The sequence below is a fragment of the Bombina bombina genome, chromosome 7 (assembly GCF_027579735.1).
Source record: "Bombina bombina isolate aBomBom1 chromosome 7, aBomBom1.pri, whole genome shotgun sequence".
NCBI classification, from domain to species: domain Eukaryota; kingdom Metazoa; phylum Chordata; class Amphibia; order Anura; family Bombinatoridae; genus Bombina; species Bombina bombina.
Genome location: NC_069505.1, coordinates 403,727,793 through 403,753,032, shown reverse-complemented (window position 1 = coordinate 403,753,032; position 25,240 = coordinate 403,727,793). Strand labels below are relative to the sequence as shown.

The following is a 25,240-nucleotide window of genomic DNA, read 5'->3' as shown; positions in this document are numbered from 1 at the left end:
AACAACAAAGTGAGGTTGTGTGCAGGGTTCGGTGTAATTGAGATTGGTAGGTTTGGATTAGAGAAGAGTGGGGTCAGCGAGGAATTTGTGGAAATGATGGAGATTTTTGTAAGGTATTTGTCCCATATTTTATAGGTATCTGTTGTCAGTTTTGAAGGGTGGAATTCAAATTTCCTTTGTTGGATGGGCAACCAGCAGTAACTACCCAATTGAGTTGCCCCGGCAAGTGTGTATTCCAGAGTGACCCATTCTTTGTGTGTCGAGCTTTTACACCAGTCCATAATCCGTGTTAGGAAGACCGCCCATCGATAATAAAGCAAATGAGGAACCCCCAAACCCCCACTCTCTTTAGAGCGATACATAGTGTTTTTTTTTTTTTGCTATTCTTTGTCTTTTATTCTGCCATATGTAAGCATTGATGAGATTTTGTAGGGAGAGTATATAGGAATCTGGGATGGTTATCGGAAGTGTTTGAAATATATATAATATTTTGGGTAGAATAGAAATTTTGACGGCATTAATCCTTCCTACCCATGAAAGGGTTTTATTTTGCCAAGAGCGTAATTCTTTTTGTATGTTTTGGAATAGTGTAGTGTAATTAGAAGAGAGTAGGACTTGTGGATAGTTGTATCCCAAGATACCTTACAGATTTTTTGTGGTATTTAAGTTTGTGCTCTGATTCAATTCTTTGGGCGTCCGTTTGAGAAAGGGCTGTACATAAAAATTTGGATTTATTTGAGTTAATTTTGAAATTAGAGTAAATGCCATAAAGGGAATGTTCCCCCATGAGGAAAGGCAATGAGCGAATGGGTGAGGATAAAGTCAGCAGAATGTCATCCGCATAGAGAGTAGCTTTGTATTCCTGAGGGCCAATGCGGATACCACATATGTGTTCGTTCTGCCTGATTCTGGAGGCTAGAACCTCCATAGCCAGGACGAATAAAAGAGGTGAGAGCGGACAACCCTGACGGGTGCCATAGTGAATGGAGATGATAGGGAGTCGTTTAGAACAATTTTGGCTTATTATAAAGGGAGAATATCTTGTTAATAAAGGTTTCAGGGAATCCGAATTTTAATAGCGTTTGTCTGAGAAGATTCCAGTTTAGCCTGTCGAAGGCTTTTTCTGCATCCATGGATGCTATTATTGAGGGGATTTGGTGTAAGGAGGTGTATTCAATTAGATTAAGAATTTTGGTAGTGTTGTCGCGAGCCTCACGGCCTGGGGTGAATCCTGCTTGGTTTAAATGAATAAGAGAGGGGAGAATCTTATTCAGTCTGGCCGCCAACACTTTAGCGTAGATCTTGACATCTACATTTAATAAAGAGATGGGTCTGTAATTTGCTGGACAGTCTGGCGTTTTCCCCGGTTTGGGCAAAATAGATACATGTGCCTCCAACATAGAAGTTGGGAAGAAGCTGGTAGAAGAGGTGTGGTTAAACCATATGAAGTATATGTGGTAGGAGAATGAGCAAAAAGGTCTGATAGTATCCCACTGAAAACCCATCAGGGCCTGGGCACTTTCCATTATTAAGTCCCTTGATGGTGGATTGAACTTCTGAAGGGGATATTGGGGATTTTAAATCTGTTATTTGTAGTTCAGTAAGTCTCGGCAAATTGTAAGAGTCTGAGACCATCCTGGGTTATTGTGACCACGGACGCCAGCCTTTTAGGTTGGAGTGCTATTTAGGGTTCTCTGAAGGCTCAGGGTCTTTGGACTCAAGAGGAGTCTTTGCTTCCCATAAACATTCTAAAGTTGAGAGCAATTTACAATGCCTTAATAACCTGGCCTCAACTAGCTTTAGTCAGGTTTATTAGATTTCAATCGGACAATATCACCTTGGTGGCATACTTCAATCACCAGGGAGGCACTCGGCGCTCCTTAGCAATGAAAGAGGTGACTCACATTCTGCAGTGGGCAGAGTCTCATTATTGCCTCCTCTCTGCCATCCACATCCCAGGAGTGGACAACTGGGAAGCGGAATTTCTGAGCAGGCAGATTTTTCGTCCCGGGGATTGGGCTCTTTACCCATAGGTTTTCACAATGATAACTCTCAGGTGGGGGTTCCAGAATTGGATCTGATGGCGTCTCGTCTGAACGCAAAGCTTCCAAAGTACGGCTCAAGATCAAGAGATCCTCAAGCCGTTCTGATAGACGCTCTGGCGGTGCCTTGGATCTTCAGTCTGGCGTACCTGTTCCCCTGTTTGCTCTCCTTCCTCTAGTCATTGCTCGTATCAAGCAGGAGATTGTGTCGGTGATTCTCATAGCTCCTGCCTGGCCTTGCAGGATCTGGTTTGCGCATCTGGTGAAGATGTCATCTCTTCCCTCTTGGAAGTTGCCTCTGAAGAGGGACCTTCTACTTCAGGGTCCCTTCCTCCACCCAAATCTAGATTATCTGAAGCTGACTGCTTGGAGATTGAACGCCTAGTCTTGGCTAGGCGTGGGTTTTCCGAGAAAGTAATTAATACTATGCTTCAGGCTCGTAAGCCAGTTACTCGTAAGATCTACCATAAGGTATGGTGTAAATATCTATATTGGTGTGAATCAATGAATTTCTCTTGGAGTCGAGTGAGGGTTCCTCGCATCTTGTCCTTTCTTCAGGAGGGCCTGGAGAAAGGTTTGTCAGTCAGTACTCTGAATGGTCAGATTTCTGCACTGTCTATTCTTTTGCACAAACGTCTGGCAGATTAACCAGATGTTCAAGTGTTGTTTCTACTTGCTACAGAGTTTCCAAACTTTCAGTATGATTCCCCTTATCTTATCTTTCATGCGGACAAGAAATTGTTGTTCCTCCTTTTTGTCCGAATCCTCCTTCTCAGAAGGAACGTTTCTCCAACATAGGTGTGTCCGGTCCACGGCGTCATCCTTACTTGTGGGATATTCTCTTCCCCAACAGGAAATGGCAAAGAGCCCAGCAAAGCTGGTCACATGACCCCTCCTAGGCTCCGCCTACCCCAGTCATTCTCTTTGCCGTTGCACAGGCAACATCTCCACGGAGATGGCTAAGAGTTTTTTTGGTGTTTAAATGTAGTTTTATTCTTCAATCAAGAGTTTGTTATTTTAAAATAGTGCTGGTATGTACTATTTACTCTGAAACAGAAAAGAGATGAAGATTTCTGTTTGTAAGAGGAAAATGATTTTAGCAACCGTTACTAAAATCGATGGCTGTTTCCACACAGGACTGTTGAGAGGAATTAACTTCAGTTGGGGGAAACAGTGGGCAGACTTTTGCTGCTTGAGGTATGACACATTTCTAACAAGACTTGGTAATGCTGGAAGCTGTCATTTTCCCTATGGGAACCGGTAAGCCATTTTCTTAGTTTAGTATAAGAATAAAGGGCTTCACAAGGGCTTTGAAGACTGGTAGACATTTTTCTGGGCTAAAACGATTACTTTATAAGTATATTTAATGGATGTTAACTATAAATAGTTCTTTTAATCTTGGGGATGTATTAAAAAAACGGCAGGCACTGTATTGGACACCTTTTTCACTGGGGGCCTTTTCTAGTCATAGGCAGAGCCTCATTTTCGCGCCACTAATGCGCAGTTGTTTTTGGAAAGCAAGGCATGCAGATGCATGTGTGAGGAGCTAAGAACCACTGAAAAAGCTTATTGAAGGCGTCATTTGGTATCGTATTCCCCTCTGGGCTTGGTTGGGTCTCAGCAAAGCAGATACCAGGGACTGTATAGGGGTTAAATGTAAAAACGGCTCCGGTTCCATTATTTTAAGAGTTAAAGCTTTCAAATTTGGTGTGCAATACTTTTAAGGCTTTAAGACACTGTGGTGAAATTTTGGTGAATTTTGAACAATTCCTTCATACGTTTTCACATTTTCAGTAATAAAGTGTGTTCAGTTTAAAATTTAAAGTGACAGTAACGGTTTTATTTTAAAACGTTTTTTGTGCTTTGTTATCAAGTTTATGCCTGTTTAACATGTCTGAACCATCAGATAGACGATGTTCTGTATGTTTGGAAGCCAAGGTTCCTCCCCATTTAAATATATGTGATGAATGTGACATAGTGTCCAGACAAAGTAGGGACAATGATGCCACTGATAATGATGTTGCCCAAAATGATTCCTCAAGCGAGGGGAGTAAGCATGGTACTGCATCATCCCCTTCTGGGTCTACACCAGTCTTGCCCACACAAGAGGCCCCTAGTACATCTAGTGCGCCAATCCTTCTTACTATGCAACAATTAACGGCTGTAATGGATAATTCTATTAAAAACATTTTGTCCAAAATGCCCACTTATCAGAGAAAGCGCGATTGCTCTGTTTTAGATACTGAAGAGCATGAGGACGCTGATGATAATGTTTCTGACATACCCTCACGCCAATCTGAAGGGGCCAGGAGGGAGGTTTTGTCTGAGGGAGAAATTTCAGATTCAGGAAAAATTTCTCAACAAGCTGAACCTGATGTTATTATTTTTAAATTTAAATTGGAACATCTCCGCGCTCTGCTTAAGGAGGTGTTATCTACTCTGGATGATTGTGACAATTTGGTCATTCCAGAGAAATTATGTAAGATGGACAAGTTCCTAGAGGTCCCGGTGCCCCCCGATGCTTTTCCTATACCCAAGCGGGTGGCGGACATTGTAAATAAGGAATGGGAAAGGCCCGGCATACCTTTTGTTCCTCCCCCTCCTCGACCCCAGAAAGGACTTATGGCAGACAGTCCCCAAGGTCGAGGGGGCGGTTTCTACTCTAAACAAACGCACTACTATTCCTATAGAAGATAGTTGTGCTTTCAAAGATCCTATGGATAGAGGGTTTGCTTAAAAAGATGTTTGTTCAGCAAGGTTACCTTCTACAACCAATTTCATGCATTGTTCCTGTCACTACAGCAGCGTGTTTCTGGTTCGAAGAACTAGAAAAGTCGCTCAATAAAGACTCTTCGTATGAGGAGGTTATGGACAGAGTTCAAGCACTTAAATTGGCTAACTCTTTTATCTTAGACGCCACTTTGCAATTAGCTAGATTAGCGGCGAAAAATTCAGGTTTTGCTGTTGTGGCGCGCAGAGCGCTTTGGCTAAAGTCTTGGTCAGCGGATGTGTCCTCCAAGAACAAATTGCTTAACATCCCTTTCAAAGGTAAAACGCTATTTGGCCCTGACTTGAAAGAGATTATTTCAGACATCACTGGGGGAAAGGGCCACGCCCTTCCTCAGGATAGGTCTTTTAAGGCTAAAAATAAGCCAAATTTTCGTCCCTTTCGCAGAAACGGACCAGCCTCAAATTCTACACCCTCTAAGCAAGAGGGTAATAGTTCTCAAACCAAACCAGCCTGGAGACCGATGCAAGGCTGGACCAAGGGTAAGCAGGCCAAGAAACCTGCCACTGCTACTAAAACAGCATGAAGTGTTGGCCCCCGATCCGGGACCGGATCTGGTGGGGGGCAGACTCTCTCTCTTTGCTCAGGCTTGGGCAAGAGATGTTCAGGATCCTTGGGCGCTAGAAATAGTTTCTCAAGGTTATCTCCTGGAATTCAAGGAACTACCCCCAAGGGGGAGGTTCCACAGGTCTCAATTGTCTTCAGACCAAATAAAAAGACAGGCATTCTTACATTGTGTAGAAGACCTGTTAAGAATGGGAGTGATTCATCCTGTTCCATTAGGAGAACAAGGGATGGGGTTTTACTCCAATCTGTTCATAGTTCCCAAAAAAGAAGGAACATTCAGACCGATTTTAGATCTCAAGATTCTAAACAAATTTCTCAGGGTTCCATCGTTCAAGATGGAAACCATTCGAACAATTCTTCCTACCATCCAGAAAGGTCAATTCATGACCACGGTGGATTTAAAGGATGCGTATCTACATATTCCTATCCACAAGGAACATCATCGGTTCCTAAGGTTCGCCTTTCTGGACAAGCATTACCAGTTTGTGGCACTTCCATTCGGATTAGCCACTGCTCCAAGGATTTTCACAAAGGTACTAGGGTCCCTTCTAGCGGTGCTAAGACCAAGGGGCATTGCAGTAGTACCTTACTTGGACGACATACTGATTCAAGCATCGTCTCTGTCAAAAGCAAAGGCTCATACGGACATTGTCCTAGCCTTTCTCAGATCTCACGGGTGGAAAGTGAACATAGAAAAAAGTTCTCTGTCCCCGTCAACAAGTGTTCCCTTCTTGGGAACAATAATTGACTCCTTAGAAATGAAGATTTTTCTGACAGAGGCCAGAAAATCAAAACTTCTAAGCTCTTGTCAAGTACTTCATTCTGTTCTTCTTCCTTCCATAGCGCAGTGCATGGAAGTAATAGGTTTGATGGTTGCGGCAATGGACATAGTTACTTTTGCACAAATTCATCTAAGACCATTACAACTGTGCATGCTCAGACAGTGGAATGGGGATTATACAGACTTGTCTCCGACGATCCAAGTAGATCAAAGAACCAGAGATTCACTCCGTTGGTGGCTGAACCTGGACAACCTGTCACAGGGAATGAGCTTCCGCAGACCAGAGTGGGTCATTGTCACGACCGACGCCAGTCTGGTGGGCTGGGGCGCGGTCTGGGAACCCCTGAAAGCTCAGGGGTTATGGTCCCGGGAAGAATCTCTTCTCCCGATAAACATTCTGGAACTGCGAGCGATATTCAATGCTCTCAAAGCTTGGCCTCAACTAGCAAAGGCCAAATTCATAAGGTTTCAATCAGACAACATAACGACTGTTGCATATATCAACCATCAAGGGGGAACAAGGAGTTCCCTGGCGATGGAGGAAGTAACCAAAATAATTCAATGGGCGGAGAATCATTCCTGCCACTTGTCTGCAATCCACATCCCAGGAGTGGAAAATTGGGAAGCGGATTTTCTGAGTCGTCAGACTTTCCATCCGGGGGAGTGGGAACTCCATCCGGAAATCTTTGCCCAAATAACTCAATTATGGGGCATTCCAGACATGGACCTGATGGCGTCTCGTCAGAACTTCAAGGTTCCTTGCTACGGGTCCAGATCCAGGGATCCCAGGGCGACTCTAGTAGATGCACTGATAGCGCCTTGGACCTTCAACCTAGCTTATGTATTCCCACCGTTCCCTCTCATTCCCAGGCTGGTAGCCAGGATCAATCAGGAGAGGGCTTCGGTGATCTTGATAGCTCCTGCGTGGCCACGCAGAACTTGGTATGCAGACCTGGTGAATATGTCATCGGCTCCACCATGGAAGCTACCTTTGAGACAGGACCTTCTTGTTCAAGGTCCATTCGAACATCCGAATCTGGCTTCACTCCAACTGACTGCTTGGAGATTGAACGCTTGATTTTATCAAAGCGTGGGTTTTCAGATTCTGTCATTGATACTCTTGTTCAGGCTAGAAAGCCTGTAACTAGGAAAATTTACCATAAAATATGGAAAAAGTATATTTGTTGGTGTGAATCTAAAGGATTCCCATGGAACAAGATAAAAATTCCGAAGATTCTATCCTTTCTACAGGAGGGTTTTGGAGAAAGGATTATCTGCAAGTTCTTTGAAGGGACAGATTTCTGCTTTATCTGTTTTACTTCACAAAAAACTGGCAGCTGTGCCAGATGTTCAAGCTTTTGTTCAGGCTCTGGTTAGAATTAAGCCTGTTTACAAACCTTTGACTCCTCCTTGGAGTCTCAATTTAGTTCTTTCAGTTCTTCAAGGGGTTCCGTTTGAACCCTTACATTCCGTAGATATTAAGTTACTATCTTGGAAAGTTTTGTTTTTGGTTGCAATTTCTTCTGCTAGAAGAGTTTCAGAGTTATCTGCTCTGCAGTGTTCTCCTCCTTATCTGGTGTTCCATGCAGACAAGGTGGTTTTGCGTACTAAACCTGGTTTCTCCAACATAGGTGTGTCCGGTCCACGGCGTCATCCTTACTTGTGGGATATTCTCTTCCCCAACAGGAAATGGCAAAGAGCCCAGCAAAGCTGGTCACATGATCCCTCCTAGGCTCCGCCTACCCCAGTCATTCTCTTTGCCGTTGTACAGGCAACATCTCCACGGAGATGGCTTAGAGTTTTTTAGTGTTTAACTGTAGTTTTTATTATTCAATCAAGAGTTTGTTATTTTAAAATAGTGCTGGTATGTACTATTTACTCAGAAACAGAAAAGAGATGAAGATTTCTGTTTGTATGAGGAAAATGATTTTAGCACCGTAACTAAAATCCATGGCTGTTCCACACAGGACTGTTGAGAGCAATTAACTTCAGTTGGGGGAACAGTGTGCAGTCTCTTACTGCTTGAGGTATGACACATTCTAACAAGACGATGTAATGCTGGAAGCTGTCATTTTCCCTATGGGATCCGGTAAGCCATGTTTATTAAGATAGTAAATAAGGGCTTCACAAGGGCTTATTAAGACTGTAGACTTTTTCTGGGCTAAATCGATTCATTATTAACACATATTTAGCCTTGAGGAATCATTTATTCTGGGTATTTTGATATGATTATATCGGCAGGCACTGTTTTTGACACCTTATTCTTTAGGGGCTTTCCCTAATCATAGTCAGAGCCTCATTTTCGCGCCGGTATGGCGCACTTGTTTTTGAGGACAGCATGGCATGCAGCTGCATGTGTGTGGAGCTCTGATACATAGAAAAGTCTTTCTGAAGGCATCATTTGGTATCGTATTCCCCTTTGGGCTTGGTTGGGTCTCAGCAAAGCAGATTCCAGGGACTGTAAAGGGGTTAAATATAAAAACGGCTCCGGTTCCGTTATTTTAAGGGTTAAAGCTTCCAAATTTGGTGTGCAATACTTTTAAGGCTTTAAGACACTGTGGTGAAATTTTGGTGAATTTTGAACAATTCCTTCATACTTTTTCGCAATTGCAGTAATAAAGTGTGTTTAGTTTAAAATTTAAAGTGACAGTAACGGTTTTATTTTAAAACGTTTTTTGTGCTTTGTTATCAAGTTTATGCCTGTTTAACATGTCTGAACTACCAGATAGATTGTGTTCTGACTGTGGGGAAACCAAGGTTCCTTCTCATTTAACTATATGTATTTTATGTCATAAAAAAATTTAGTAAAAATGATGCCCAAGATGATTCCTCAAGTGAGGGGAGTAAGCATGGTACTGCATCATCCCCTCCTTCGTCTACACCAGTCTTGCCCATACAGGAGGCCCCTAGTACATCTAGTGCGCCAATACTCCTTACTATGCAACATTTAACGGCTGTAATGGATAATTCTATCAAAAACATTTTAGCCAATATGCCCACTTATCAGTGAAAGCGCGACTGCTCTGTTTTAGAAAATTCTGTAGAGCATGAGAACGCTGATGATATGGTTTCTGAAGGGCCCCTACACCAGTCTGAGGGGGCCAGGGAGGTTTTGTCTGAGGGAGAAATTTCAGATTCAGGAAACATTTCTCAACAAGCTGAACCTGATGTGATTACTTTTAAATTTAAGTTGGAACATCTCCGCGCTCTGCTTAAGGAGGTGTTATCCAATTTGGATGATTGTGATTATCTGGTCATTCCAGAACCACTATGTAAAATGGAAAAGTTCTTAGAGGCCCCGGGGCCCCCCGAAGCTTTTCCTATATCCAAGCGGGTGGCGTACATTGTTAGTAAAGAATGGGCCCGGTATACCTTTAGTACCTCCCCCCATATTTATAAAATTGTTTTCCTATAGTCGACCCCAGAAAGGACTGATGGCAGACAGTCCCCAAGGTCGAGGGGGCGGTTTCTACTCTACACAAGCGCGCCACTATACCCATAGAAGATAGTTGTGCTTTCCAAGATCCTATGGATAAAAAATTAGAAGGTCTGCTAAAGATGTTTGTTCAGCAAGGTTCCCTTCTACAACCAATTGCATGCATTGTCCCTGTCACTGCAGCCGCGTGTTTCTAGTTTGATGAGCTAGGAAAGGCGATTATTAGTAATTCTTCTTCTTATGAGGAGATTATGGACAGAATTCGTGCTCTTAAATTGGCTAATTCTTTCACCCTAGACGCCACCTTGCAATTGGCTAGGTTAGCGGCGAAAAAATTCTGGGTTTGCTATTGTGGCGCAGAGCGCTTTGGTTAAAATCTTGGGCAGCGGATGCGTCTTCCAAGAACAAATTGCTTGACATTCCTTTCAAGGGGAAAACACTCTTTGGCCCTGACTTGAAAGAGATTATCTCTGATATCACTGGGGGCAAGGGCCACGCCCTTCCTCAGGATAGGTCTTTTCAAGACCAAAAATAAACCTAAGTTTCGTCCCTTTCGCAGAAACGGATCAGCCCCAAGGGCTACGTCCTCTAAGCAGGAAGGTAATACTTCTCAAGCCAATCCAGCCTGGAGACCTATGCAAGGCTGGAACAAAGGAAAGCAGGCCAGGAAACCTGCCACTGCTACCAAGACAGCATGAAATGCGGGCCCCCGATCCGGGACCGGATCTGGTGGGGGGCAGACTCTCTCTCTTCGCTCAGGCTGGGGCAAGAGATGTTCTGGATCCTTGGGCGCTAGAAATAGTCTCCCAAGGTTATTCTCTGGAGTTCAAGGGGCTTCCTCCAAGGGGGAGGTTCCACAGGTCTCAGTTGTCTTCAGACCACATAAGAAGACAGGCATTCTTGCATTGGGTGGAAGACCTGCTAAAAATGGGAGTGATTCATCCTGTTCCATTAGGAGAACAAGGGATGGGGTTCTACTCCAATCTGTTCATAGTTCCCAAAAAAGAGGGAACGTTCAGACCAATCTTAGATCTCAAGATCTTGAACAAGTTTCTCAAGGTTCCATCGTTCAAGATGGAAACCATTCGAACACTCCTTCCTTCCATCCAGGAAGGTCAATTCATGACCAAGGTGGATTTCAAGGATGCGTATCTACATATTCCTATCCACAAGGAACATCATCGGTTCCTAAGGTTTGAATTCCTGGACAAGCATTTCCAGTTCGTGGCGTTTTCTTTCGGATTAGCCACTGCTCCTAGGATTTTCTCATAGGTACTAGGGTCCCTTCTGGCGGTGCTAAGACCAAGGGGCATTGCTGTAGTACCTTACTTGGACGACATTCTGATTCGAGCGTCGTCCCTTCCTCAAGTAAAGGCTCACACGGACATTGTCCTGGCCTTTCTCAGATCTCACGGATGGAAAGTGAACGTGGAAAAGAGTTCTCTATCTCCGTCAACGAGGGTTCCCTTCTTGGGAACTATAATAGACTCCTTAGAAATGAGGATTTTTCTGACAGAAGCCAGAAAAACAAAACTTCTAGACTCTTGTCGGATACTTCATTCCGTTCCTCTTCCTTCCATAGCGCAGTGCATGGAAGTGATAGGTTTGATGGTAGCGGCAATGGACATAGTTCCTTTTGTGCGCATTCATCTAAGACCATTACAACTGTTCATGCTCAGTCAGTGGAATGGGGACTATTCAGACTTGTCTCCGAAGATACAAGTAAATCAGAGGACCAGAGACTCATTCCGTTGGTGGCTGTCCCTGGACAACCTGTCACAAGGGATGACCTTCCGCAGACCAGAGTGGGTCATTGTCACGACCGACGCCAGTCTGATGGCTGGGGCGCGGTCTGGGGATCCCTGAAAGCTCAGGGTCTTTGGTCTCGGGTAGAATCTCTTCTACCGATAAATATTCTGGAACTGAGAGCGATATTCAATGCTCTCAAAGCTTGGCCTCAGCTAGCGAGGGCCAAGTTCATACATCAACCATCAGGGGGGAACAAGGAGTTCCCTAGCGATGGAAGAAGTGACCAAAATCATTCTATGGGCGGAGTCTCACTCCTGCCACCTGTCTGCTATCCACATCCCAGGAGTGGAAAATTGGGAAGCAGATTTTCTGAGTCGTCAGACATTGCATCCGGGGGAGTGGGAACTCCATCCGGAAATCTTTGCCCAAGTCACTCAACCGTGGGGCATTCCAGACATGGATCTGATGGCCTCTCGTCAGAACTTCAGAGTTCCTTACTACGGGTACAGATCCAGGGATCCCAAGGCGGCTCTAGTGGATGCACTAGTAGCACCTTGGACCTTCAAACTAGCTTATGTGTTCCCGCCGTTTCCTCTCATCCCCAGGCTGGTAGCCAGGATCAATCAGGAGAGGGCGTCGGTGATTTTGATAGCTCCTGCGTGGCCACGCAGGACTTGGTATGCAGATCTGGTGAATATGTCATCGGCTCCACCATGGAAGCTACCTTTGAGACGAGACCTTCTTGTTCTAGGTCCGTTCGACCCACTCCAGCTGACTGCTTGGAGATTGAACGCTTGATCTTATCAAAGCGAGGGTTCTCAGATTCTGTTATTAATACTCTTGTTCAGGCCTGAAAGCCTGTAACCAGAAAAATTACCACATAATTTGGTATATCTGTTGGTGTGAATCTGCAGGATTCCCTTGGGACAAGGTTAAGATTCCTAAGAGTCTATCCTTCCTTCGAGAAGGATTGGAAAAAGGATTATCTGCAAGTTCCTTGATGGGACAGATTTCTGCCTTGTCTGTGTTACTTCACAAAAAGCTGGCAGCTGTGCCAGATGTTCTAGCCTTTGTTCAGGCTCTGGTTAGAATCAAGCCTGTTTACAAAATTTTGACTCCTCCTTGGAGTCTCAACCTAGTTCTTTCAGTTCTTTAGGGGGTTCCGTTTGAACCCTTACATTCCGTTGATATTAAGTTATTATCTTGGAAAGTTTTGTTTTTGGTTGCAATTTCTTCTGCTAGAAGAGTTTCAGAATTATCTGCTCTGCAGTGTTCTTCTCCTTATCTGGTGTTCCATGCAGATAAGGTGGTTTTGCGTACTAAACCTGGTTTTCTTCCAAAAGTTGTTTCTAACAAAAACATTAACCAGGAGATAGTTGTGCCTTCTTTGTGTCCTAATCCAGTTTCAAAGAAGGAACGTTTGTTGCACAACTTGGATGTAGTTCGTGCTCTCAAATTTTACTTAGCAGCTACTAAGGATTTCAGACAAACTTTGTCTTTGTTTGTTGTTTATTCTGGTAAACGGAGAGGTCAAAAAGCAACTTCTACCTCTCTCTCCTTCTGGATTAAAAGCATTATCCGATTGGCTTATGAGACTGCCGGACGGCAGCCTCCTGAAAGAATCACAGCTCACTCCACTAGGGCTGTGGCTTCCACATGGGCCTTCAAGAACGAGGCTTCTGTTGATCAGATATGTAAGGCAGCGACTTGGTCTTCACTGCACACTTTTTCTAAATTTTACAAATTTGATACTTTTGCTTCTTCTGAGGCTATTTTTGGGGGAGAGGTTTTGCAAGCCGTGGTGCCTTCCATTTAGGTGACCTGATTTGCTCCCTCCCTTCATCCGTGTCCTAAAGCTTTGGTATTGGTTCCCACAAGTAAGGATGACGCCGTGGACCGGACACACCTATGTTGGAGAAAACAGAATTTATGTTTACCTGATAAATTACTTTCTCCAACGGTGTGTCCGGTCCACGGCCCGCCCTGGTTTTTTTAATCAGGTCTGATAATTTATTTTCTTTAACTACAGTCACCACGGTAACATATGGTTTCTCCTATGCAAATATTCCTCCTTAACGTCGGTCGAATGACTGGGGTAGGCGGAGCCTAGGAGGGATCATGTGACCAGCTTTGCTGGGCTCTTTGCCATTTCCTGTTGGGGAAGAGAATATCCCACAAGTAAGGATGACGCCGTGGACCGGACACACCGTTGGAGAAAGTAATTTATCAGGTAAACATAAATTCTGTTTTTCTTCCGAAAGTTGTTTCTAACAAAAACATTAACCAGGAGATAGTTGTGCCTTCTTTGTGTCCGAAACCAGTTTCAAAGAAGGAACGTTTGTTGCACAATCTGGATGTAGTTCGTGCTCTAAAATTTTATTTAGAGGCTACAAAGGATTTCATACAAACATCTTCTTTGTTTGTTGTTTATTCTGGTAAAAGGAGAGGTCAAAAAGCAACTTCTACCTCTCTCTCTTTTTGGCTTAAAAGCATCATCCGATTGGCTTATGAGACTGCCGGACGGCAGCCTCCTGAAAGAATCACAGCTCACTCCACTAGGGCTGTGGCTTCCACATGGGCCTTTAAGAACGAGGCTTCTGTGGATCAGATATGTAAGGCAGCGACTTGGTCTTGACTGCACACTTTTACCAAATTTTACAAATTTGATACTTTTGCTTCTTCTGAGGCTATTTTTGGGAGAAAGGTTTTGCAAGCCGTGGTGCCTTCCATCTAGGTGACCTGATTTGCTCCCTCCCATCATCCGTGTCCTAAAGCTTTGGTATTGGTTCCCACAAGTAAGGATGACGCCGTGGACCGGACACACCTATGTTGGAGAAAACAGAATTTATGCTTACCTGATAAATTACTTTCTCCAACGGTGTGTCTCCGGTCCACGGCCCGCCCTGGTTTTTTTAATCAGGTCTGATGAATTATTTTCTCTAACTACAGTCACCACGGTATCATATGATTTCTCCTATGCATATTCCTCCTTTACGTTGGTCGAATGACTGGGGTAGGCGGAGCCTAGGAGGGGGGTCATGTGACCAGCTTTGCTGGGCTCTTTGCCATTTCCTGTTGGGGAAGAGAATATCCCACAAGTAAGGATGACGCCGTGGACCGGACACACCTTTGGAGAAAGTAATTTATCAGGTAAGCATAAATTCTGTTTTCTTACATAATCTAGATGTTGTGCGTGCTCTCAAATTTTATCTACAAGCAACTAAAGATTTTCGGCAGTCTTTTGCCCTGTTCGTTGTTTTCGCTGGAAAGCGTAAGGGTCAGAAGGCCACTTCTACTACTCTTTATCTCTGGTTGAGAAGTGTTATCTGGTTAGCTTATGAGACAACAGCCTCCTGAGAGAATTACGGCTTAATCCACTAGGGCTGTCTCTTCTTCGTGGGCTTTTAAAAATAAAGCTGCTGTGGAGCAAATATGCAAGGCGTCCACTTGGTCTACTTTGCACACTTTTTACAAATTTTACAAATTTGATACTTTTGCCTTGGCGGAGGCTTCTTTTAGGAGAAAGGTTCTTCAAGCGGTGGTGCTTTTAAGACAGCTGTTTTTTTTTTTATATAAACCTCAGGCACCTCTATACATTTGTGTTATCTTCTTTTTCCATTTTCCTTCGGCCGAATGACTGGGGATTATGGGTAAGGGAAGTGACACTTAACAGCTCTGCTGGGGTACTCTTTGCCGCCTCCTGCTGGCCAGGAGTTGAATATCCCACTAGTAATTGGAATATGTGGACTCTCCATGCCCCGAAAGAAAGAAATTTATCAGGTAAGCATATTTTTATTTTTTAATGAGTGATATCAACCATGTTAATATGACAATGCATTGGCTATTCAGAAAGTATTTACTACTGAATGCATGCTTTAATCTAAATGGAAGGAAATAAATGATTGATACGTATCAGACCTTTCTTTTCTTTTTTTTTTTTTCTTGCTTCTTGGTACGTCTTTGTTCATACTAAATGACAACCCATGGACGTGCATGTGCTCATTACTTTTATATTGAGAATGTCACCATGCTTTTCAAGAATATCTGCCTTGTAAGTTGTGCTTCAAAATGATTGTGTTAAATTATTTCAAACATCTCTTTCGTAAGATCATGAGTCCATAGGTGTTCATAACGTGGGTTATACTTCCTGCCATCAGGAGGATGTCAAGAACCCTCATAAGAGCTTTTAATCCCTCCCACCTCTTCTCCCCACTCAGTTCTTGACCTCTAAGGAAAGAGGTTCTCTGCATGCAAGATTTTATTTTCTTTCCAATCATTTATTGGGAGCTCAGACCTGTACAGACAAACAAATCATTTCCATTCCTTTTGCTCCCCTAGAGATCCAAATTCCCCCTCCAACCAAAAATCTGAGTACTCCAGACCTTCCTGGAAGAACCCATGATTTACTATCACTTTAAAGAATGCTTATCTACACATCCCAATTCACAGGGTCCATCTCCAGTTTCTAAGACTTGTGTTTCGCAACAAACATTACCAATTTGTGGCCCTTCCTTTTGGTTTGGCCACAGCCCCACGCATCTTCACAAAGGTATTAGGTGCTTTCTTAGCAGTGATCAGTGCACAGGGAATCTCCATTGCCCCATATTTGGACAATATTTTGATCCTATTTCTTTCTCTGTCTACTGTTCATATCCACAGAATGGTCTCTTTCCTTCAGGAACATGGATGGAAAATCAATGATCCCAGAAGTTCCTTATCTCCAGTCACAAAGGTGTTTTTTCTGCGAGTGATAATAGACTGTTCAAATGCATTTGTTTCTCTCAGATACACGCAGAACCAAACTTCAGACTGCCTGCCGTTCACTACAGATGGCTCATTCTCCATCTGTAGCACAATGTATGGAAGTAGTGGGTCTTATGGTGGCAGCATCAGACGCTATACCTTTTGCTCATCGTAATCCTCTCCAATTGTCCTTGCTTCAACAGTGGCCAAAGGATTGTTTCCTACTGGAACAGCAGATAGATCTCAGTTCTTCAGTCAAACTATCTCTTTCATGGTGAAGAGAAAGTCCCTATTTGACCCTTGGAGCTTTATTTCTTCGGCCTTTCTGGACCATGGTCACTACGGACACAAGTCTGATTGGTTGAGGCACTGTTTGGGATACCTGGAGGTCGCAGGGAGTATGATCACCTCTTGAGGCGAGGATACCTATCAACATCCTAGAACTTTGTGTGATTTCTTGGGCCCTTCAGTCTTGGCCCCTTCTCAAGCAGGAAAAATTAATTTGGTTCCAGTCAGACGTCACTGCTGTGGCGTGCATCAATAATCAGGGAGGGACTTGAAGTCCCTTAGTTATGCAAGAGGGATCTCACATTCTGTCTTGGGCAGAGGAAAACCAATGCATTCTATTGGCCATTCACATTTGTGGAGTGAACCATTGGGAGGCAGATTACCTAAGTTGTCAGTCTGTTCATCCATGAGAATTGTCTCTTCATCAGGATGTCTTCAATCAATTAGTCCTGAGATGGGGTCTTCCGGAAATAGATCTAATGCTGTCCAAATTAAACCGCAAACTTGTGGTTTATTGCACCCCCCCCCGTTCTTCCAAGAGGCATTGCCAGGATCAAACAGGAATCGGCTTCAGTAATGCTCATGGTTATGGCGTGGCCCCATGGAACTTATGCAGACCTAATTCAGATGTCATCTCTTCCTCTGTGCTCTACCCCTAAGCTAAGATCTGCTGTCTCAAGGACCTTTGTATTATCCGGTTCTCAAGTCGCTGAATTTGACGTTGTGAAGGTTGAATGCCTAGTTCTCAAAAACAGAGGTTTTTCATATTCTGTTATCTCTATTTTACTACAAGTTAGAAAGCCTGTCTCGCAAAGAATTTATCATAAAATCTGGAATGCTTATTTTCCTTGGTGTTCTTCTAGAGGTTTCTCTTGGAAATCTTTTAGAATCCCCAGAATTTTTCAGTTCCTTCAGTATGGACTGGAAAAGGGTCTATCGGCAAGTTCTTTAAAGGTTCAGATTTCGGCCTTATCTGTTTTTGTTTAATAAAAGACTGGCTATGTTGCCTGATGTTCAAACTTTTGTGCAAGCCTTGGTTATTAGACATATTTCTCCCCCTTGGAATTTGAATCTGGTTCTTTCTGTTTTGCAAGGTCCCCCCTTTTAACCTATGCATACGTTGGACCTAAAGTTATTGTCATGGAAGGCTCTATTTCTCCTAGCCATTTCTTCCTCTTGTTCAGTTTCTGAATTATCAGTGCTGTCTTCTGAACTCACTTTTTTGGTTTTTCATCAAGATAAAGCGGTCCTTCAGACTTAATATGATTTTCTTCCGAAGGTAATGTTTTCAGAGATTATTAATCAGGAAATTGTGGTTTCTTCGCTTTGTCTAAATTCTTCTAACTACAAGGAACGCCTACTACATAATTTGAATGTGGTCAGAGAATTAAAATGTTATCTTCATGCTTCTAAAGATTTAAGACAGACTTCTATCTTATTTGTCCACTTTTTAGTATCCAGAAAGGATCAAAAGGCAACCACTGACGCAAACTATTTTGTAAGGCTCACTTGTTTGCTGGAAAACCACCTCCAAAAAGAGTTAAATGCTCAGTCTACTAGATCTGTATCTACTTCATGTACCTTCAAAAATGATGCTTCCTTGGAACAGATTTGCAAGGCAGAAACTAGTTATCATATTGATATTTATGCTTCTGAAGCTGCTTTTGGCAGGAAAGTCCTTCAGGTCGTAGTTTCTGGCAAATAGGAACTGCCATCATTTTGTGCCACCCGTCCTTATCATGGACTCTCAGCTTGGGTATTGTATCCCACATATTATGGACTCCTATGGACTTGCATCATCCTACAAAAGAAAGAAATTTATCGGTAAGTATAAATTATTTTCTTCATAAATGAAGAGTCCACAGCTGCATTCACTACTTATAGGAATTCAGAACCTAGCCACCAGGAGGAGGCAAAGACACCCCAGCCAAAGGCTTAAACACCTCCCCCACTTCCCTCATCCCCCAGTAATCCTTTGCCTTTCGTCCCAGGAGGTTGACAGAGAAGTGTCAGAAGTTTTTAATAGTCTCTTATGGAGGGTAGTACTCTTTGGCATGGGACTGGAGTTTTAAGTAGTCCTGTCAGCCTCTCAGTGAGAGCATGGGTGAAAGTTAGAGTCCGGAGATGCAGGGACAGTCTTTCTGCAAAACCATCCCGACTCCTATTAACAGCTCCACAAGCAATCAGCGTTGACGAGTTTCGCTACCTGCTTTTTTCTCTCAAGTCCATTGCAGAAGCGACGCTACTATATGTCACACTTGAAGGGCCATGTTCCTGTTCCACGGCGTAGATTCCGGTAAGATTGTTTCATTTTACTTTCATCATGGATGTATTGTAATTACAACTGTTTATCCGAGAGAGGCTACAACCTTTCAGAGATAACTTTAACATAGGGTCTCAGTGAGGCTCCTTTTTGTATCTAGGAATCAAGGGTTAATATCTCCTGGGGGGGGGGGGTATTGAACAGGGGGGGTTTATAATCATGTTTGTTATGTGATTCTGTCTGCTACTGTGTAGTGTTGCTTCGGCTCATGGCTATTTCGGAACATAACGGCCTATGTCTCGTGACGCAGCCTTTATGGTCGGGCGCGCTTTTGCATGGACTGCACGGTTTACCTTGTGACTCCATTTCCGAATTCCTGACCATGTGGCAACGGAGAAATCCTGGTCCGCTGTTGTCTGGTTCTCTGGAGGTGGTGAGTGCCCCAGCCATTGGGGGTGTAAGGTCCATTTTTTTATTCATTATCCCAGTTATGGAGGATTCTGATTTTTTGGAGAAGTATCTCTCTGATTCAGACTCTACTTCTTGCAAAGAATATGAATTGGCCTGGGGGGTACATGCCCATCAGTTATGTTCCCAATGCTGTTTTAGAGTGCTCTGTTCCTCGGGATCGGGGAATCTGGTGCCCACTAAGCCATCTACCTCTGGGGATTCTATTTCCCACGAGACGAGTTCCCTACCACCAACTCTTACTACGCATGCAGGTAACCCAAACGCTACTTATCCTTCTATGGAGTGTGGCCTGTTACGACACGGTTCCGCATGGCCATATCTTTGGCGCTGGCGCATCTTCACCCCCCCGGGAGTGTGCTTACTATATTGTCCGTGTTCTGTTAACCGGTGCTCGTCAGGCATGGGATCGTCTGGTCCAGTTCAGCCCTCTGGGGGAGCGACTGCACCTGTTGCCTCAGGGGGTCAACCTTCGGGGCCGGTGTTTCGTTTGTCCGAGCGGAGGTATGTTGCTCCTTTCGTTATAGACTGGAGCGCCTTCGTGTTCTACTGAGGCACGTTTTGGCTTTGCAGGAGGATCCCACTCTTAATGGGTCTGGGGATTCTCAGACTTAATCTTCGACTGGCTTGCATGCACTATAATCTTCTTATAGTCTTTGTTATTTGTGTATCCTTTTCCAGTTCTGAGCTCGGAAGTCTCAGACCCCTGTTGGGCTGGTCCTGCGGGTCTGTCCGTTCTTCCTGGGCGATAACCTGCGGGTTGCCTTATCTTTTATTTTCATCCGGTGAGGATGATTTTTATTTGGTCTAAAGCTCATGTTGTGGATCTGATGTTTTCTTAAGGAACATTCTTCCCTGGATTTGATACTCGCGTTTTTGTGGTCGCACTGTTTACAAAAGTCTGTCTGACTGTTCTTTATCCCTCCATCTCGAGGGAGACTCTGTGGCCTTGACAGTGCTGGGGCCCTTGGTTTCAGGCTGGTCCTGACTGGGTACAAATTCTTCTGTCTTTGAGGCCTAGTTCAGACACGTGGCGCCTTTTTATGTCTAGTTGGTCCGGTGAGGGCGCCTAGTGATCACAATATGATTTGTGTTGTTTACTTGTTTTATTTTACAAGCTTCAACTAGCATCCTGAGAGGATTTGAGGGTCCGTGGTTGCTTAGGGGCATGGGGGATTGGTTCAGTCCTCATTCGCATTTCAATCTAGGGGGCCGGGACTCCGTTGAGATCCGTGGCGACATGCTCAGTCTTTTCGATTGTTCCGGGAGCTAGAGTGTTCCTTCCCGTTGTGGGTTGGAGGTTTGGAGGATTTAGGTCCTTCATACCGCCGTTTTTTACGGTTTTTCCTTTCATGGTCTCTTTGGAAGTGTCCTTTTAGGACTTGTTCCTTTTAGAGGTTCTCTTCCTTTGGGTTGAGACTTTCTGGACTTCGTCCGGTTTTTCTGGCTGCTTTGGCCGCTTAATTAGGAAGTGAAGGCCGTGAGACTCTGTCTTCCTTCAGGAGTTAGTAGTCTCCATATCAGGGGCGATAGGAGGTGTTGTCTCTTTCCAAGTTTTTTGCTAGGGGATGTTTTCTGCCTGGGTTCGGGATACTTGCATTCTTCTCCCTTGGGTATGGTCCTCTGGAATGTTAATCTGAAAGGATTATGGAGACTAGCCTTTCTACTCTCTTTCGGATGACTCTGTTCTCGTTCTCATTTCCCATAGTGTTGCCCTTGGGGCCTTTGGGCTCTAGAGAAATTGTGTGTCTTTTGTCGCGGCCTAGCACCTTGTTGGGGGGTTGTTGACCTCCGGCTAAGGGTGTTCTCTTCGCTTTGGGCTGGGAATTACGAGTGAGTCCTGTACTCATTCTCCGGGTTTCCCGGTTCTCATCCCCTGTGAGGTCTGATTGCTTCAGACGGGGGTATCTTGTGTTCCCTAGGGGTGTCGTTCGTTCTAGGATGATTCTGTGTCCAGGGTTCTTGTCTTGGATCCTTCTTGGATGTCTGGAGACTTATGATCCTGTGGACTGGTTCAGGAAGACCCAAATTTTTCAGGGACCCTATGTTGTGACATAGGGGCTAGCTCATTGGGCTTGCAAGCAGGAAGGCCAGAGTTCATATCCACCTTCGGGTACTGGTTATAAACTGTAAGGCCTGACTTGTCCTTCGGACGGAGTGTGCTCCTCTTCATGGGGAGTTTTTTCTCGGTTGGGTCAACAGTGGTGTCTGAATGATTTTTTCATTCGGTCTGTGTTTTGATCATACTATGACTTCATGTCTTGTGGACATGTACGCTGTTCTTACCTGTGACCTTCCCTTTTGAGGGGATGGTTTGTCTTCTTTATGAGCTGGGGTTTCCTCTCTCTGGAGGGTCTTTGTCCTGCCCTGTGTGTAGGAGGTTGGACCAGGTGGCTTATTTCTGTAAGGGGCAGCATCTGCTGCTCTGTGGGCTCTGTTCCACCTGTTGGAATTTGATCTCTCTATGTAGAGACTAAGAGATTAGGTTGACACCCGAGCTCTGTTAGGGTGGGTGAGTCCCCCCTTTTTCTTTCCATTCCCTGGGGGCTGGTGGTTGGGGTCTTTCTGTCCCTCCTGTCTATCAGACATGTCTGTCACTTGGGCTGGTCCGGTGTTGGAGCAGGATCTGAGATCTGTTGCTCTGCTAAATTCGTCCTCAGAGCATTCAAGGTACGGTAAGCCTCTTGAGGTTTCTCCTTTCTCCATGCTCAAGATTTGTGAGAAAGACTGGCGGCTCTTAGCCTGCAACATTATCCTTTGGTTGGTGGATACTTAGCACTCTGAATGATCCTATCTTCAGCTGCTTTCTGCTTGCCCTGCAAGTATTTAAGTTTCAGAGTCATTTTTAGATGACTGCAGCGTGCAGTGTTTTTGCTTCTGGTGTTAGTCAGACCTATCTGAGCTTGCTGCACAAGGTTTAGTTTCTGAATATTTCGGTGTTCTGAGCTACCTTTTTGCGACTTGGGGGACCTTCGTCTTCAGTTGCTTTTTACAGAGCGGTTGCACTGTGTTAGGGGAAGATCCTCTCTGTTTCAGACTCCCGGCCTTATCCCGTGGTTTCTGTATTTCTGGGGTCTGGGCGTTGCCTCCTCTTGTTTTTATGAGACTGGTGGGCCTCTGTTGGTCTGGAGTTCTTTATGCTTGCTGGACAGCTAGCTCAGCATACTAATGCACTGGCTACTCTGCACTGTAGCAAACCAAAGGTTGCAAGTTCGATCCCCAGCGAGGTCTACTCAGCCTTCCTACTTTCGAGGTTGATAAGATGAGCAGCAACTTGAGTCCCTTAAGGGGGATTAGCCGCACTTTACAAGTACATTCATGTTTTCTCTGTGTCTTTTCTTCTTTGTGGAAGAAAACGGTAGCTTGTTTCCTTTCTTTAGTAAGGGGTGTGTTGGTTGGAGACCGACTGCTGGTTGACGGTGTCTCCTGGAGGCTGTTGACTCCGTCGAGTCTAGTTCCTGCGGTCTCAAGCAATGCTTGTGGACTATCTGCGGTCAGTGTCCTTGGGCCTTTTCCTTTTTTTTTTAAAGTTGTTCTCGGCTTCGGACGAAGCGGGATGTTGTTGGGGTTTTCAGGCCCGGTGCCCTCAGAATGGGCCGGCTCTTGTACCCTCCCGTTTTTGCATTCCATGTCCTCTATAGCTTGGGTATTGTTTTCCCAAAGTAATGAATGCAGCTGTGGACTCTTTCCATTTATGAAGAAAAACTTAAATTATGCTTACCTGATCATTTTCTTTTCTTCAGAGGGAAAGAGTCCACAGCTCCCCGCACATATTTTTCTGTGTGGTGTCTGTTATTTTTGTTCTTCTGGCACCTTTTCACCCTGATATTTATTCTACTGTTTCTTGTTCCCTCGGCAGAATGACTGCGGGATGAGGGAATTGGGGGAGGGGAGGTGTTTAAGCCTTTGGCTGGGGTGTCTTTGCCTCCTCCTGGTGGCCAGGTTCTGAATTCCGAAAAGTAATGAATGCAGCTGTGGACTCTTTCCATCTGAAGAAAATAAAATTATCAGGTAAGCATAATTTAAGTTTTGTTTTTTTTAAGCGCAGTGCTTAATTGCTGATATATTCTATATGTTTAATGTCCCTTCTAAAGTTATTTTTTCTTACATACGCATTGTATATATCACCAGTTAATGACTGTTGCTAATATCTATATAGAAAATTAATATTTTAAAAGCATTTAAAGTTTTCATTGTGTGTTTAATGACTCTTTATATGGACATAAAAATGGCAAATAAAAATACTATAAATAATCTAGCAATGTGTTAACACCCCCCTCACACACACACACACATATTAAATACATAGTTAAAGTCAGCTTAAAAAAACCTGTTTTCTTTTACAAGATACGATGAGTCCACGGATTTCATCCTTACTTGTGGGATATCGCCTCCTGGTCAGCAGGAGGAGGCAAAGAGCACCACAGCAGAGCTGTATATATAGCTCCTCCCCTCCCACTCCAGTCATTCTCTTTGCCTGTGTTAGTGATAGGAAGAGGTAAAGTGAGGTGTTAGTTTAGTTTCTTCAATCAAGAGTTTATTATTTTTAAAATGGTGCCAAAGTGTGCTATTTTACTATAGGGTGTAGCCGTATTCCTTGTCAGTATCTAGAGTAGAGCTATAGGTGGCTTTAAAGCAATGGTAACTGGTGGGGTTTTACCCTCACTGTGCCTCCCATACTAGTGCTGCCCTTTGTATACTGATGGTCTTAGCAGATATTAACTAAGGCCCTTCTGTGTCCACAGAGCTGCTGGAGGGAGAAGACCTCTTGATCCTGTGGAACTTCTCATGCTGTTCATCAGCACTGAGGTAAGTGCAGTCTTTTATTTTCTGGGACACTGGCTACCTCAGAATGGACTGTATGCTTATATGCTGTTGAGAACCAAGAGCCCTTTGACACAAAAACAGGGCTGCTTTCTGTGACAGTGTGTGTGAGTTGGGAGCCTATGTGATCCAAAGACTGGGGCTTGTGTGACACTAAGAGGTGATTATACTTGGACGCTGGGGTTACCGGAGTCTTATTATAGGACTCCGGTTTGCGGCTGTGTGATTACTCCGGTTTGTGCTTGAGTGCAGACGTAATTTTAGGCGGTTAGAGAAGTGGCTTTCAGGCCGCACTGAGGACTCCATATTATATCGGAAGTTCTTTGCCGCGCGGAGTACGGGCTACTGCAACGCCCACGATGGGCCGGACTTGCTTTGGCGCGCTTGTCTCTAAGAAATTGCCGCACAGATAGCATTACGCAAGTCCCGGCTACTGACAGGTGAGAGAGCGGTCTTAGGCGTTTCCTGTGATTCATCCGGTGCTTCTGTTACAAGTTTGGTCGGAGGACCGTGGGGGCAGGTAGGCGCCTCAGCAGAGCTGTTGAGGCGAGGTACTGAAAAAATAAAAAATGATGCTTCTGTTGAACAAATTTGCAAAGCTGCAACTTGGTTGTCTCTTCACACTTTTTCCAAATTTTCCATATTCGATACTTTTGCCTCGTCTGAGGCTGTTTTTGGGAGGAAAGTTCTTCAAGCAGTGGTGCCTTCCGTTTAGGTTCCCTGTCTTGTCCCTCCCGTTTCATCCGTGTACTATAGCTTTGGTATTGTATCCCACAAGTAAGGATGAAATCCGTGGACTCATCGTATCTTGTAAAAGAAAAGGAAATGTATTCTTACCTGATAAATTTGTTTCTTTTACAATACGATGAGTCCACGGCCCACCCTGTTTTTTTCGAGACAGGTCTTTCTTTTTATTTTTGTTAAACTTCAGTCACCTCTGCACCTTGGTTTTTCCTTTCTCTTCCTAACTTCGGTCGAATCACTGGGAGGAGCTATATATACAGCTCTGCTGTGGTGCTCTTTGCCTCCTCCTGCAGACCAGGAGGCGATATCCCACAAGTAAGGATGAAATCCGTGGACTCATCATATCGTAAAAGAAACAACTTTATCAGGTAAGAATACATTTCCTTTTACTCGCTCATAACTGAACACATCTCATCTAGTGAGCCAATGACAAGAGGCATATTTGTGTAAAGTTTCCAATCACCAGATAGCTCCCAGTAATGCATTGCTGGTTCTGAGCCTAGCTAGATATACTTTTCAGCAAATGATACCAAGAGGCAAAGTAAAT

General features: G+C 44.2%; 1 protein-coding gene across 1 annotated transcript in view; it reads left to right on the top strand.

The window, feature by feature from the left end:
* The window catches only part of FANCD2 (FA complementation group D2), a gene marked incomplete in the record, with an annotated part of 1,113,076 nt that overhangs the window by 799,968 nt on the left and 287,868 nt on the right, over positions 1-25,240 (top strand).